Genomic DNA, 15,324 nt, shown 5'->3' with positions numbered 1-15,324 from the left:
CCTTTTCTTTGTAATTAATCTCAGTTACTATTTTTGGTTAACTTAAAACCAACCTTTTTCAACCAAAATTTTGTTTTCTTTTAAAGCTAACTCATAAAAGAAAAAGCACCATTTCAGTACTTTAACTAATATCACTTGTAATATGAAAACCCATCCCTGTGGACGATCCTAGAACCACTATACTATGCTAGCTATGCTACCCTAGTGTATGGTGAATTAGGTTTATAAATTTTGTTGATAACTCCCGTCTAAGGACTGAATCAAATAGATCACCAATTAGGGACAAATCAAATGGCGTCGTTGTCGGGGATGGTGCCACTTCACAGTGATATAACCTTTACAGAACACTTGTGATCTTCATCACAAGTTTGGTGATTTTTCTTTTCTTTTACTAACTCTTTTTATTTGTTTTTATTTTAGTTTATCTTTTATCTAGTTTTTAGTTAACCTTTTTTTTTCTAGAATTGTATTTCTTTTGTTTTCTGTGTTTTTGTTTCAATTATTGCTAGTTGTGCATGCCCTATTGGATACGAGACAGTGAGGGAAGACTTGTGAAAATCGAAACTCCTCACGAAACAGAGTTGGAATTGTGCTTGAACGTCATGGAAGCTACACCTGAAGATCAGCATAGTCAACATGCTCAGGAGGAGAATTTCAACACATACCGATCCATGAGGGACCGCATGCATGCACCTCGTATGAGTGCACCGTCATGCATAGTGCCACCTACAGAGCAGCTGGTGATCCGACCACATATTGTGCCACTTCTACCTACTTTCCACGGGATAGAAAGTGAGAATCCCTACATGCATATCAAGGAATTTGAGGAGGTTTGTAATACTTTCCAAGAAGGATGAGCTTTAATCGACTTGATGAGGCTCAAGTTATTTCCTTTCACCTTGAAGGATAAGGCCAAGGTCTGGCTTAATTCTTTAAGGTCAAGGATTATTCGAACTTGGACTGATTTGCAAGCTGAATTTCTTAAGAAATTTTTCCCGACTCATAGGACCAATGGCTTGAAAAGGAAAATTTCAAACTTCTCAGCTAAAGAGAATGAGAAATTCTATGAGTGTTGGGAGAAATACATGGAAGCTATCAATGCTTGTCCTCACCATGGCTTTGATACATGGCTATTGGTGAGCTATTTTTATGACGTTATGTCTTCTTCAATGAAGCAACTCCTAGAAACTATGTGTGGAGGAGACTTCATGAATAAGAATCCGGAGGAAGCCATGGATTTCTTGAGTTATGTAGCTGAAGTTTCAAGAGGATGGGATGAGTCGAATGCCAGAGAAGTGGGAAGAATGAAGTCTCAACTTAATGCTCCTAATGCTAAGGCTGGGATGTATACTTTGAACGAAGAAATCGATATGAAAGCAAAAGTTGCAGCTATGGCAAGAAGATTGGAGGAGCTAGAAATGAAAAAGATATGAGAAGTGTAGGCCATTTCTGAAACACCAGTGCAAGCTATGTCGTGTTCCATTTGTCAATATTTTGAGCACTTAGTGGAGGAGTGTCCTACGATTCCAGTTGTGAGAGAAATGTTTGGGGATCAAGCAAATGTTATTGGATAATTTAAGCCCAATAACAATGCTTCATATGGCAACACCTACAATTCAAATTGGAGGAACCATCTGAATTTCTCATGGAAACCAAGGGCACCTCAGTACACGCAACCTGGCCAAGCACCTCCGCAAGCCTCAAATCTTGAACAAGCCATTGTGAATCTTAGAAAGGTCGTGGGAGACTTTGTTGGAGACCATAAATCCATCAATGCTCAACTCAGTCAAAGAATTGACAGTGTAGAGAGTACATTGAACAAAAGAATGGACGGAATGCAAAATGATCTATCTCAGAAGATAGATAATCTCCAGTACTCAATCTCAAGGCTCACCAACCTCAACACAGTAAAAAAGAAAGGAAAGTTTTCTTCTCAACCTCAATAGAATCCCAAGGGTATCCATGAAGTGGAGGCTTAGGAAGGAAAATCTTCACATGTGAAGCAAGTCAAAGCAGTTATCACTCTAAGGAGTGGTAAAGAGATTGATCTGCCTACCTCCAACCAAGAGCATGAACCAGAGAGTGAAGCATAGAAAGAGAAGAGGGAGGAAATCAAAGGAAAGCAAAAAGGGAAGAGTGCAAAGAAGGAGGACCTTGAATCTACTGTGAATGAAGAACCAGAGAGGACCATCAACCAAGAAGATATGATAAAGAAACACATGCCTCCACCTTTTCCCCAAGCTTTGCATGGCAAAAAAGGAATCAATAATGCATCAGAAATTCTTGAAGTGTTGAGGCAAGTGAAAGTTAACATCCCTTTGCTAGACATGATTAAACAAGTTCCGACTTATGCAAAATTCTTGAAGAACTTATGCATTATAAAAAGAGGGTTGAATGTGAATAAGAAAGCCTTCTTGACTGAGCAAGTAAGTGCCATTATACAGTGCAAGTCTCTAGTGAAATACAAAGATCCAGGTTGTCCTACCATCTTAGTGATTATTGGAGGCACGTGTGTGGAGAAAGCTTTGTTGGACTTGAAGGCAAATGTGAATTTGCTACCCTACTCTGTCTACAAGCAATTGGGACTTGGAGAGTTGAAGACAACATCAATCACTCTATCTCTAGTAGATAGATCTGTGAAGATTCCAAGAGGCGTGATTGAAGATGTCCTAGTTCAAGTTGACAAATTCTACTACCCAGTGGATTTTGTTGTTCTTGATACAGACCTAGTTGCCAAAGGAACTAACTATGTTCCTATCATACTTGGAAAACCATTCCTAGCTACATCAAATAGTATCATCAATTGTAGGAATGGAGTCATGTAACTTATGTTTGGCAACATGATGTTAGAGCTCAACATCTTCTATTTGTGCAAGAAACAATTCCATCCAGAAGAAGAAGAAGAACCAAAAGAGGTGTGCATGATTGACAACTTAGTGGAGGAGCATTGTGATCAAAAAATGCTCGAAGATTTGAACGAGAGTCTTGGGGATCTTGATGAAGGGTTACCTGAACCCTCAGATTTGCTTGCTACTTTGCCCCCTTGGAAGAGGAGGAAAGAAATTCTACCTTTATTCAATGGGGAGGAGACACAAGAAGTTGTTAAGGAGGAGCCCCCAAAGCTTATTCTGAAGCCACTACCCACGGAGTTGAAGTATGCATACCTAGAAGAAAACAAACAGAGCCTTGTTGTTATTTCTTCATCTCTTACCACTCCTCAAGAGGATTGTCTACTTGAAGTCCTCAGGAGATGTAAGAAGGCGATAGAGTGGCAAATATCTTATCTGAAAGGGATCAACCCTTTAGTTTGTACCCATCATATATACATGGAAGAAGAAGTTAAGCCAGTTCGACAACCTCAAAGAAGGTTGAACCCTCACATGCAAGAGATGGTGTGAGCTGAAGTGCTTAAGCTACTTCAGACTGGTATTATCTACCCCATATCAGATAGCCCAGGGGTGAGTCCTACGCAAGTCATGCCAAAGAAATTAGGGATCACGATGGTGCAAAATGATAAGGGAGAAGAAGTTTTTACACACCTCACTTCAGGTTGGAGGGTGTGTATTGATTATAGAAAGTTGAATATTGTAACAAGGAATGACCGCTTCCCGTTGTCGTTTATTGATCAAGTGCTTGAAAGGGTCTCTGGCCATCCATTTTACTATTTCTTGGATGGCTACTCCGGGTATTTTCAAATGGAAATTGATGTTGAAGACCAGGAGAAGACCACTTTCACATGTCCATTCGAAACCTACGCATACGGAAGAATGTCTTTCGGCTTATGCAATGCACCCGCAACATTCCAAAGATGCATGTTAAGCATTTTCAGTGATATGGTGGAGCATATTATGGAAGTCTTTATGAACGATAGCACCATATATGGAAGTACGTTTGACGAATGCTTAATCAACTTGGAAGCTGTTCTGAACCGATGCATTGAGAAACACTTGGTGCTTAACTGGGAGAAATGTCATTTCATGGTACACCAAGGGATTGTCCTTGGGCATATTGTCTCAAAGCAAGACATTGAAGTGGACAAAGCAAAGGTTGAACTTATTGTCAAGTTGTCATCGCCAACAACTGTCAAAGGAGTAAGGCAATTCCTTGGTCATGCAGGATTCTATAGGAGGTTTATCAAAGATTTCTCTAAACTTGCAAGACCTCTTTGTGAACTATTGGTAAAGGATGCTAAATTTGTATGGGATGATCGATGTCAACCGAGTTTTGAAGAACTGAAGCTATTTTTGACAACTGCTCAAATACTGAGAGCTCCCAACTAGCAATTGCCCTTTGAAGTGATGTGCGATGTCAGTGACTTTGCTATAGGAGCTGTTCTTGGGCAAAGAGAAGATGGAAAGCCCTATGTAATCTACTATGCAAGCAAAACGTTGAATGAAGCGCAAAGAAACTACACAACCATAGAGAAAGAATTGTTGGTTGTAGTTTTTGCCTTAGACAAATTCCACACTTATTTGGTGGGGTCTTTCATTGTGATTTTCACTGATCATTCGACCTTGAAATATCTGCTGACTAAGCAGGATGCAAAAGTGAGGCTAATTAGATGGATTCTCTTGCTTCAAGATTTCAATCTTCATATCAAAGACAAGAAATGAGTGGAGAATGTGGTAGTTGACCATCTGTCAAGGCTAGCCATCGCAACATAATTCCCATAGTTTGCCCATTAATGATGATTTTCCAGAGGAGTCACTCATGTTGATGGAAGTCGCTCCTTGGTATGCTCATATTGCTAACTATTTAGTTATCGAAGAAGTTCCAAGTGAGTGGAAATCACAAGATAAGAAGCACTTCTTTGCAAAAATTCATGCCTACTATTAGGAAGAGTCATTTCTATTCAAATATTGTGCAGATCAAATAATACGGAAGTGCATCCCTGAACAAGAGCAACAGGGGATCCTCAGTCATTGCCAAGAAAGCGCATGTGGAGGCCACTTTGCTTCTCAGAAGACAACTATGAAAGTATTGCAATCGGGTTTCTGCTGGCCATCACTTTTCAAAGATGCCCACACCATGTGCAGGAGCTGTGATAGATGTCAGAGGCTTGGGAAGTTAACACGTAGAAACATGATGCCTTTGAACCCCATTTTAATAGTTGATCTTTTTTATGTCTGGGGCATTGACTTCATGGGACCTTTTCCTATGTCCTTTGGCTACTCCTACATCTTGGTGAGGGTAGATTAGTTTCTAAATGGGTTGAAGTGATCCCATGCAAATGCACTGATCACAGAGTTGTTCTCAAATTTCTCAAAGAGAACATCTTCTCTAGATTTGGAGTACCCAAGGCTTTAATCAGTGATGTGGATACTCATTTTTGTAACAAGTCGTTCGAAACTCTCTTAGCCAAGTACGGGGTGAAGCATAAGGTAGCTACACCTTACCACCCTCAGACTTCTGGGCAAGTTGAGTTAGCAAATTAGGAGATCAAAAACATACTGATGAAGGTGGTGAATACGAGCAGAAGAGATTGGTCTGTTAAGCTTCATGATTCACTATGGGCGTACAGAACAGCTTACAAGACCATTCTTGGAATGTCTCCTTATCGCCTAGTCTACGGCAAAACGTTCCATCTCCCCATGGAAGTGGAATACAAAGTTTGGTGGGCAATCAAGAAGCTCAACATGGATTTGAGCAGAGCCGACATGAAGAGGTTCTTAGACCTTAATGAGATGGAGGAACTGAGAAATGACGCCTACAATAATTCAAACATTGCAAAACAAAGATTGAAGAGGTGGCATGATCACTTAGTCTCCCGCAAAGAATTCCAGAAGGGACAAAAAGTCTTGCTGTATGACTCTAAGCTCCACATCTTCCCGGGAAAACTGAAGTCAAGGTGGATAGGTCCATTTACTATCCAACAAGTGCATTCAAATGGAGTAGTGGAACTACTCAATTCCAACAGCATCGAGAGTTTCGAAGTCAATGGCCATCGTCTCAAGCCATTTGTGGAGCCTTTTTCTCTAGACAATGAGGAAATCATCATCCTTGAGCCACATCAAGCTTAACAAGACAAGTGGTTAGATGGACTTAGTCTATCGGAAGACATTAAGTCTATAATTTTTTGTTTTAATGTTGATTTAAAGTTTTATTGATTTAATACTTGTTTTAATTGTAATTTCTTGCTTTGATTTTATTTTTTTGTGATTTAATTTAATTTTTGATGATCAATTATAGGTGGATTTCATAATAGATGGGAAAAACCTTAAAAAAATTTATGGTGGAGGAAAAACAGAGCATTTCGCACACGCTGCGAAAATTTTGCAGGGCTTGCGAAAATCCCAAATATCATTTCGCAAGGGGTACGAAAATTTCGCACACCCTGTGAAAATTTCGCAGGGCATGCGAATACCTTTGCTTTGCGAAAATGCCATGCGAAATTGCTTTTGCGAAAATGTTTTGAGAAAACCTGTGCCAAATTAGAGAGGGTGTGCAAACCCATTTCGCAACCTTAGAACCCATTTCGCAACCCTGTGCGAACTCCAACAGCCGGTGCAAAAACCAACAGTCACTTAAAACTTTATTTAAAGCCCTCTAAGCCCTATTTTCATTTCGTACACCCCATCTACCCATTGCAAAAGCCTCTATCACCTTGCGACGCCCAAACTTCCCTCGTTTTTCTCCATTGGACGCCTCGTAACCACCCATTTGAAGAGGCGACCCCCACCGAACTTGAAGAACACAGACCCGAGCCTTTCACTCCATTTTTGACATGGCACGAAATAGATGAGGCCATACCGACTCTTCACTCTCTCGCGAGCCGAGGCCAAGAGCCTACTCTCCTCAAGATTCGACATCTCAGGCCCCTGAGGCCTCAACCATTCCATCTTTTGAGGGAGTAGTGCCCTCTAATCCTCCTCAACATAGATACGAGACGCGGAGACCACAGACTACACCTAGGACTACTTCTTCGCGCCCTGAGACCTCAATACGTCGCGCTCCAGCTAAGAGGGCCAGGACTTCAGGCCCTAGAAAGTCGTCTAGATCTTCACAACCTGATCCTAGGGCCCTTGTCGATTCTCAGCGTCCTTCTAGCATGTCACCGGAAGCCATCATCAAACGACCTATGGTCACCGCACCGCCCATTAAGGGCAATTCAGATTGTAGAGCCAGACCATTTCATTCCGAGCTATATTTTGACCTCGAGGTCATGCGACAGTAGTCGGAGCTTTGGGATTCATTTGGACTACTCCAGAGGTACCATCTCGAGCACCTTATGACTCCCAGGGAGTTCTTTTACCCCAAAATGGCAATGGACTTCTATCAGTCTATGACTACTCAAGGCGTCTGGAGTTCTACCGCCATTCACTTCAGCATTGATGGGCACCAGGGTATCCTTGAGGCTAGACACATTGCAAAGGCTCTACATATTCTATACGAGCCAGTGAATCCAGCAGATTTCCAGGAATAGTCCCCTGTATCTTAGTGGGACATGGTCCGCATCTTATCCAGGGGAACCTTTGGAGATTCAGTCCTTCTACGTAAGGAGCTTCCACCTAGGATGCTCCTAGTAGATGTGTTACTACAGTCCAATCTTTTTCCCCTTCAACATTTAGTGCAGATGCGATGAGCCATTCTAGACGTTTTATTCCGGATATCCAAGGGTTTCTATTTCGGGCCACATCACTTGATTATGGCCTCTCTCCTCCACTTTGAGGAGAAGGTTCACAGGAAGAAGCTCTAGAGGGCCGACACTATTCCACTACTGTTTCCGAGGTTGCTATGTCACATATTGGAGCATATGGGTTATCCTACTGAGCGCCGCCATCATTGTCGAGAACGATTCACTCTCAACAAATGGACATAGTTGGCGAGCTATTCGGCACCTCTAGAAGTCCCACCCAGGCCAGCACCTCCAGTGCCACCACAGGCTAAGCAAGCACAACAGGATGAGCTTTCCACGGAGTCTGTACCACCTGCCCCTACAACACCTATGCCTGAGGCCACTTATACTACTCCTCCTACCACTCCTGTCGTTCCACCAGTTGCACCTTCTATATCTGAGGCCTTCATCACCATTTCTGCCACAGAGTTTTGCGCCATGGTACATACATTCCAAACACTAACCACTGCACACAATGCTTTATTCCGATAGATGGCCACCATGCGTGCTCAGTAGGACCAGCATACTGCTATCTTTCATCAGATTCAGCAGCATTGGGGACTTCTGCCACCACCTCAGCCTGACATTCATGGACCATCACAGCCCATAGCTCCAGTTAAGGAGACTATTCCAGCTGAGGAGACTATTCCAGCTAAGGAGACTATTCTCGCTGAGGAGACCACTAAAGCCAATGTCCCGATCTAGCCTACTCAGGAGGCCACCACAGAGGCATCACCTCCACCAGAGGCCCCCGCTACTTGATCATCTCTTTATCATATTGTATTTACTTATTATATTAGTAGACACAATTACGTGTTTTGATGTTTTATATTCTGGGATTGGATGTATTACATGATCATATCTCACATTGTACTTTCTCAGAGTAATATATACACATCATTTTTTATTATATTTGTCATTCTTCTATTTCCTCTACTCATTACTCTTTTGTTTTTTGAATCATATGGTTTCTCCTATACGACTCAAACTCCATGTCACTCAGGAGGTACCACTTCCTTCTTTTATTTTCAATCGTTCTTGCCATATTGAGGGCAATGTTGATCTTGGTTGGGGGGAGAGTTAAGGAAGAAATTTTTGTTAATAATGCTAGGTTATTTTGTTAATTTAGTACTTTTTGCTTAATTTTAAAATTTTTGCTTAATTTTAAAAGTTTTTACTCTACTATCCATGATTATTAAGAAAAATTTCTCAAAAGGAAATGGGAGATATTGAATTCTTATCTTTTTACTTGAATCTTAGAGTTTGTATTATGTGTATTGAGGTTGATGAATTATTGAAAATCCTATTGAATTCAACCTTATTTCTTCCACTTTAATCTTACCACACACTATGCACATTAGGTTTCGTTTATAAGATGAAAAACTATCTCACCCCCTAAACTTAGGAAAACTTTGACTTAGTACCTTTGACCTCATTTTAATAGTATTGGGACACCTTATAAAAGGCCAATGAGCCTTTGAAAAAAAAAAAAAAAAGAACAAAGTGTTTCGCTTGCCTTGAAACTCGAGCAAGATCCGAGGGGTTTATGGCAAAAGTCTTTAAAACCCGATGCCCTAAACCTTTATTGGTTGGGAATCACCAACCTCAATGCTCGTTGCAAGGGTGAATAGGTGGAGTTTAACATATTGTAGGTGCTTGGGTATTAAATGTCAATCTCAAAAGTCCGGGGTAAAATCTGAAGAGTTAGTGGTCGAAAGATCCTTAAAGCTTGATGCCTTAAACCTTGATTGGTTGGGAGCCATCGATGGATCCCTATTACATGGACACTTTAGAAAACAATACCTTAAGCATTGCACACCTACAATGAAAAAAAAATTGTGAAATAAAAGAAGTGCGTTTTTGGCCTATTGGAGGTTGGTCAGTTTGCTAAAGTTTGAGAAAGAACTAGGTTGGGGGGAGAGATTAGTTCAGCATACTATATTCAGAAACTAATAAGCTTAACACATAGATTTTTGTGCAATAGTAAGGATTGAGGCTATGAGAGTGGAAATCCTTTTAATACTTAAATTTGCATAATGTCTACTCTTTATAAATTGTGATCAGGCAAGATATTTGATAAATTCTTGTTGAAGGTTGAGTTTTGTTTCTTTAATGTCCCATGAGAGAGTATGCTCTATATCATGCCACTTGAAAAAATTTTGGAGTGATCAGCATGATTTTGTAAATTATTTTATTGTCTATTTTTCATTTTTCTCTCCTTCATTGCTAAGGGACAAGCAATATGTCGGTTGGAGGGAGTGATTACTACTCAAAAAGTGCTCTTTTATAGCTAGTTATAAACACTTTTGAGTAGTATTTATTACTTTTTAACTCAATTGGCACATTAAAGACCCTTGCAAATGTTTCTAATTAGTTTTTGGCAAGTTTTGGTGTTTTTGATAGCTTTTTTATCATTAAAACAAGCCAAGAATGAGGGAGAATTTTGTATAGTTCAAAGCAAAGCAAGTTGAAGCTCAAACACATGAAGAATCCAAGGTTTGGAGAGCTTCGTAGCCTTTGCCAAATCAATCAAGTATGCAAGGAAGAGAATTAGAGAAGAAATCTAACATCCAGCAATTTCACATGACTATGCAAAATTTTCGCATAGCATGCGAAATGCCCAAAAAGAGTACAAGCTACAGAACAGAGAGCAAGACTGTGAAAAATGAATTTAGCACCCTACGCGAAATTTCGCAATCCTTGCGAAAATCCTCCTGTGTAATTTTCAGATATTTTTGCACCGACTCCGTTAAATTTTTATCTCGAGATATTTTGTGTAATTACTTATTTTCTCCTTGTAATCAATTAAAGATATTTTTAGATATTTAGGATATCTAAATGAGGGGTTAAAAATATCTCTCTATATATGTCTTAAAATATCTCTTTTGTAAGCTTTCGGAAGATTTTCCAGAGAACTCTTGTAGATTTTTGTAATAAGAAATACACAGAGCTTTGCTCTGCCTTACCTACTCATTTTTTTTTTTTCTTTCTAGCCAAACAACCTCTGATGATGTTTTCTCAAAGGATGAGTGGCTAGGTTTTTCATTTTTTGGACTAAAGGAAGCTAGGTAAGGGATCCGGATACAAAGGTGGGAGTTTTCCTTGTTTTAAATGAGGAGAGTTGTTACCCGTTAATGGTTTTTATTTTTAAGGTTTAACTTAAAATCCCTTAAAATCACCTGGGCCAATACTTGGTAAGCTTTTCAGACTCCCTGGAGATCCATTAGTTATCTCTTATGAGCCTTTGGGAAGTGGTTTAAAGGTAGGATTACCTAAAATGGCCAATACTTGGTAAGCTTTTCGGACTCCCTAGAGATCCATTAGTTATCTCTTACGAGCCTCTGGGAAGTGGTTTAAAAGTAGGATTACCTAGAATGGCCAATATTTGGTAAGCTTTTCGGACTCCCTGGAGATCCATTAGTTATCTCTTACGAGCCTTTGAAGGGTAATCCAAGGTTAGGATCACCTTGAATGGCCAATACTTGGTAAGCTTTTCGGGTTCTATGGAATCCATGGATGTCTATTAGTTATCTCTTACAAGCCATTGAAATATGATTCACAGTGAGAGGTCTTTAGTGTTTGAAACCATTAATGGGAAGCAACTACAGTTTTTCATGGACCAGTGGGATCAAATCTTGATTGCTAAATACACACCGGTTCGGAAGATAACCATTCTTTATGTTATTATCCCTAACACGAGGAAAAGATCCGAAATCTCCTCCTTTTGTCTAAGGAACATGAACCTAGTGACTTAAAACTCCAAGAAACCCTTTTCTTTGTAATTAATCTCAATTACTACTTTTGGTTAACTTAAAACCAACTTTTTTCAACCAAAATTATGTTTTCTTTTAAAGCTAACTCATAAAAGAAAAAGCACAATTTCACTACTTTAACTAATATCACTTGTAATATGAAAACTCATCCATGTGGACGATCTTAGAACCACTATACTATGCTAGCTATGCTACCCTAGTGTATGGTGAATTAGGTTTATAAATTTTGTTGATAACTCCCGTCTGAGGACTGAATCAAATAGATCACCAATTGGGGACGAATGAGTAGCACTATAGGTAAATTCATTTTAGTTGCATTTTAAGAAAATTCATTTAGTTGCATTTTTAGAAAATCATTTAGTTGCATTCTAAGTAAATTCATTGAGTTGCATTTTAGGTAAATTCACTTAGTTGCATTTCAGGAAAATTTACTTAGTTGTAGTTTAGGTAAATTCACTTAGTTGCAGTTTAGTAAATTCACTTAATTGCGTTTTAGGTAAATTTACTCAATTGTATTTTAAGAAACTTCACTTAGTTGCATTTGAGGATAATCCACTTTATGTATTTTTAGGTGAGTCTCATTTTTGCATTTTAGTGAATTTCATTGGTGCATTATTGTAATTAAATTATTGCATTTTTAGAGATTTTTCATAACATACTTTGAAAGGTCTTCCATCTTCTATAAGAGGACAGTATGCAACATCAGTTGGCACAACAAACTCTGAGTGCCAGGAAAGTTCTCTTCTTTCTCGGATTGACCACCGCACTTTAGGTATCTCATACTCAACTGGTACTTGTTCATTGTGCTCTGGAACTACTTTAAAAGATTTTGGTTATTCTTGTTTTGATTGTTTGTTTCCAATTAAACTTATAATGTTCATCTTTTTCATCAGTGTGTTATCTTCTTCTTCACTCTGTAGCCTGTCTTCTACAAAGATGATATTTCTATTGATGATAAAATTGCAAGCAATGGGATCTCACAAGCGATACCCCTTTACTCCATTAGTAAACCCCAAGAATATGCATTTTCTAAATTTGGATCCAACTTTATTCTTTCTTGGTCATTATACATCACATAAGCAGGACACCCAAATATATGTAAGGAGGAAAAGTTTGTTGGCTTACTAGTCTACATATCCATAGGTGTTTTCATCTCAATTGTTGTTGATGTAGACCAATTAATTATATAGCAGGCAGTTTTGGTTGTTTCAGCCCAATATGTTTTGGGTAGTCTTGCAGTCTTTAATATAGCTCTCATTCCTTTTGCAACAGTTCTATTTATCCATTTTGCTACATTTTTTTATAGAGTATAAGCAATAGTTTTCTGTCGTTGTATGTTTTCCTGACTATAAAATGCATCAAACTCCTGGCTACAGAAATCTCATATATTGTTTACTCTCAAACATTTTATCTTTTTTCTCATTTCAAGCTCCCTCTAGGCTTTAAACGCTTTGAATACTGGAAAAAAATTTGGCTTTCTCTTAATAGGGTACACCCAACATCTTCTAAAATAATCATTTACAAACAACACCAAAATGCTCCCAAGATATGTGACTAGTGATTCCCAAACATCATAATGAACCAAGTCTAGAATGCTCTTACTTCTTTTCGTAGATCTACTGAATCTTAATCTATGTTGCTTACTGATAACACAATGCTCACAAAATAATAGACTTGTAGTTTTGAGTTCAGGAAGCAACTTTTGATCAGAAAGAATTTTCAATCCTTTTTCTTACATGTGACCAAGTTTGTGATGCCACCATCTCATTGTTAATTCTTCTCCAAAGTTTGCAACAGAAGTCTCTACTTGTTGACATGTCCTCTCATGCAACATGTATAGATTTGCAGTAATCTTTTCTGCCTTCATCACCACAAGTGCACATCTAATAACCTTAATGATTTCCTTTTTAGCATGGAATTCATATCCAATGTCATCTAGTTGTCTCATTGATAGCAGATTTTTCTTTAAGCCTTTTACATGTCATATCTCTAGAATAATGTGACTCACACCATCATTCATCTTTATTTTGATGAAGCCAATGCCAACAATCTCCAAAGCATGATCATTACCCATGTACACTAATCCTCATGGGATAGGTTCATATTGGTGAAACCCTTTTCTATGAGAAGTCATATGTCATGTTGTTGTTGAGTCAATTAACTAAACTTCAAAAAATCATTTTCTAACTTCTACAATTGTTGTTGCCTCATTGTATAAGATTTTGTCTTCATTTGAAGTACTTGCTACACAACTCTGAGTATTTGATAGCTCAAGCTTTTTCTCTTTCATGTTTTTATCTACTTCTCCTTTGAAATGCCAGCACTCTTTTTTTACGTGTCATTGCTTTCCATAGTGATAACATTTAGCTTTCTTCTTACCTTAGGAATTTGATCTATTTTGTTTACTCCCACTAGAACCACGTTTTGTTGATCTCCCTTTAGAGATAATTAGAGCCTCGATTTGTTGAGAAGATATTATGTCTTCCTTGTTTTGACGCCTACTTTCTTCCTCAAGTACAGTAGTCGCAACATCATTAAAGACTAGCATTGTCTACAATGCACCATTGGCCACATTTATGATGAGATGATCATATGAATCAAGTAGACTTTGGAGTAGAAGTTCAACACGTTCCTTCTCTTATATACTATGTTTTATAGCTGATAGTTAAGAAAATAGAGTTTTTAGGGTGTTGATGTGTTCAATCACCAAAGTTGATTCTAACATCCAAAGAGTGTAGAGTTTTCTTTTCAAGAATATTTTGTTGTGCAATGACTTGGCTTCATATAAGTTTGTAAAAGTATCCCAAATTTCTTTTGCTAATTAATTGTAATTTTAACATGCTTGACAATATATTATCTGCTACTGCTAAATGCAAGCTTGCAATGATATCCCCATCCATTTGCTTTCACTTTTTATCTTCAACATTTTTTGGTCTTTCACCAATTGTTTCTAGTTAATTTTCTTTCCTCAAGATGGCTTTCATTTTTATTTTCCACAGCCCAAAATTGTTCCCATTGAATTTTTCTATTTCAAATTTTGTCGTCATTTGTTTCACTTTTACAGTGATTAGTAACCCAGAATAGTAGTAAGTGGTTGTGTTAAATACACCAAAAAAGTCTTGAGGAAAGTAGATAAGTCATAGTGGTCCCACTCTCCTTAGGCTCTTATTGCCCTTTTTGATAGAACTTTCCTAGACATGTACTAACCACACAAGTAACCACCTATTGTCCTAAACCAAAGCTCTAATACCATTGTAATGAAATGATACCTAGAGCGATAATTTGAAAATAGAATAATAAAAAATAAAAATGGAATAATAAATAAAACAATAGATAAAACAATAAATAAAATAATGGACAAAAATGCTTACATGATTAAACCTTCTTAATTAAAATGGAAACTTCCACGGGACAAGATAAAAAAAATATCCATTATATGAAGACAAAATTACAACCTCTCTCTCAATTAAAATGAAAGAACATAAAAGCTTACAAAAGAATGAAATCCTTTTTTAGGATGAATAGTATAAGGGGTGGAAGCCTTCTTTCATAGGACAAGGAAGTTCTCCCTTTTTTGTTTTCTTCCGATGTGGAATGACTTCAACCTTAACAAAATACTGGAAAAACTATTTGTCCTCTTTCTTTCATGCACTATGATCTTGGTCAATTCATCTAAACACCATTTCAATTGAGCATAATATTTTTTAAAAATGATCACACCCTTGATTCTTCAATTGTTTTCAAGAGTGATCCAATCATTTCTCCTCTCTGAAGTTTGTCATCTTTAAAGGTGTGAATGTGTTTTGGACCCAATGCCTTGAAGAGATGATGGGTGAAACCATCATGAGTGTCTTCACCTCTAAAACTCAAAAGCACATCATATCTCCAATATTCGATAGTATGAGAAGAAGGAGAAACTCTTTTCATGCTCATGGA

The sequence above is a fragment of the Vitis riparia genome, chromosome 18 (genome assembly GCF_004353265.1).
Source record: "Vitis riparia cultivar Riparia Gloire de Montpellier isolate 1030 chromosome 18, EGFV_Vit.rip_1.0, whole genome shotgun sequence".
NCBI classification, from domain to species: Eukaryota; Viridiplantae; Streptophyta; class Magnoliopsida; order Vitales; family Vitaceae; genus Vitis; species Vitis riparia.
Note: the sequence above shows the minus strand (reverse complement) of the source record.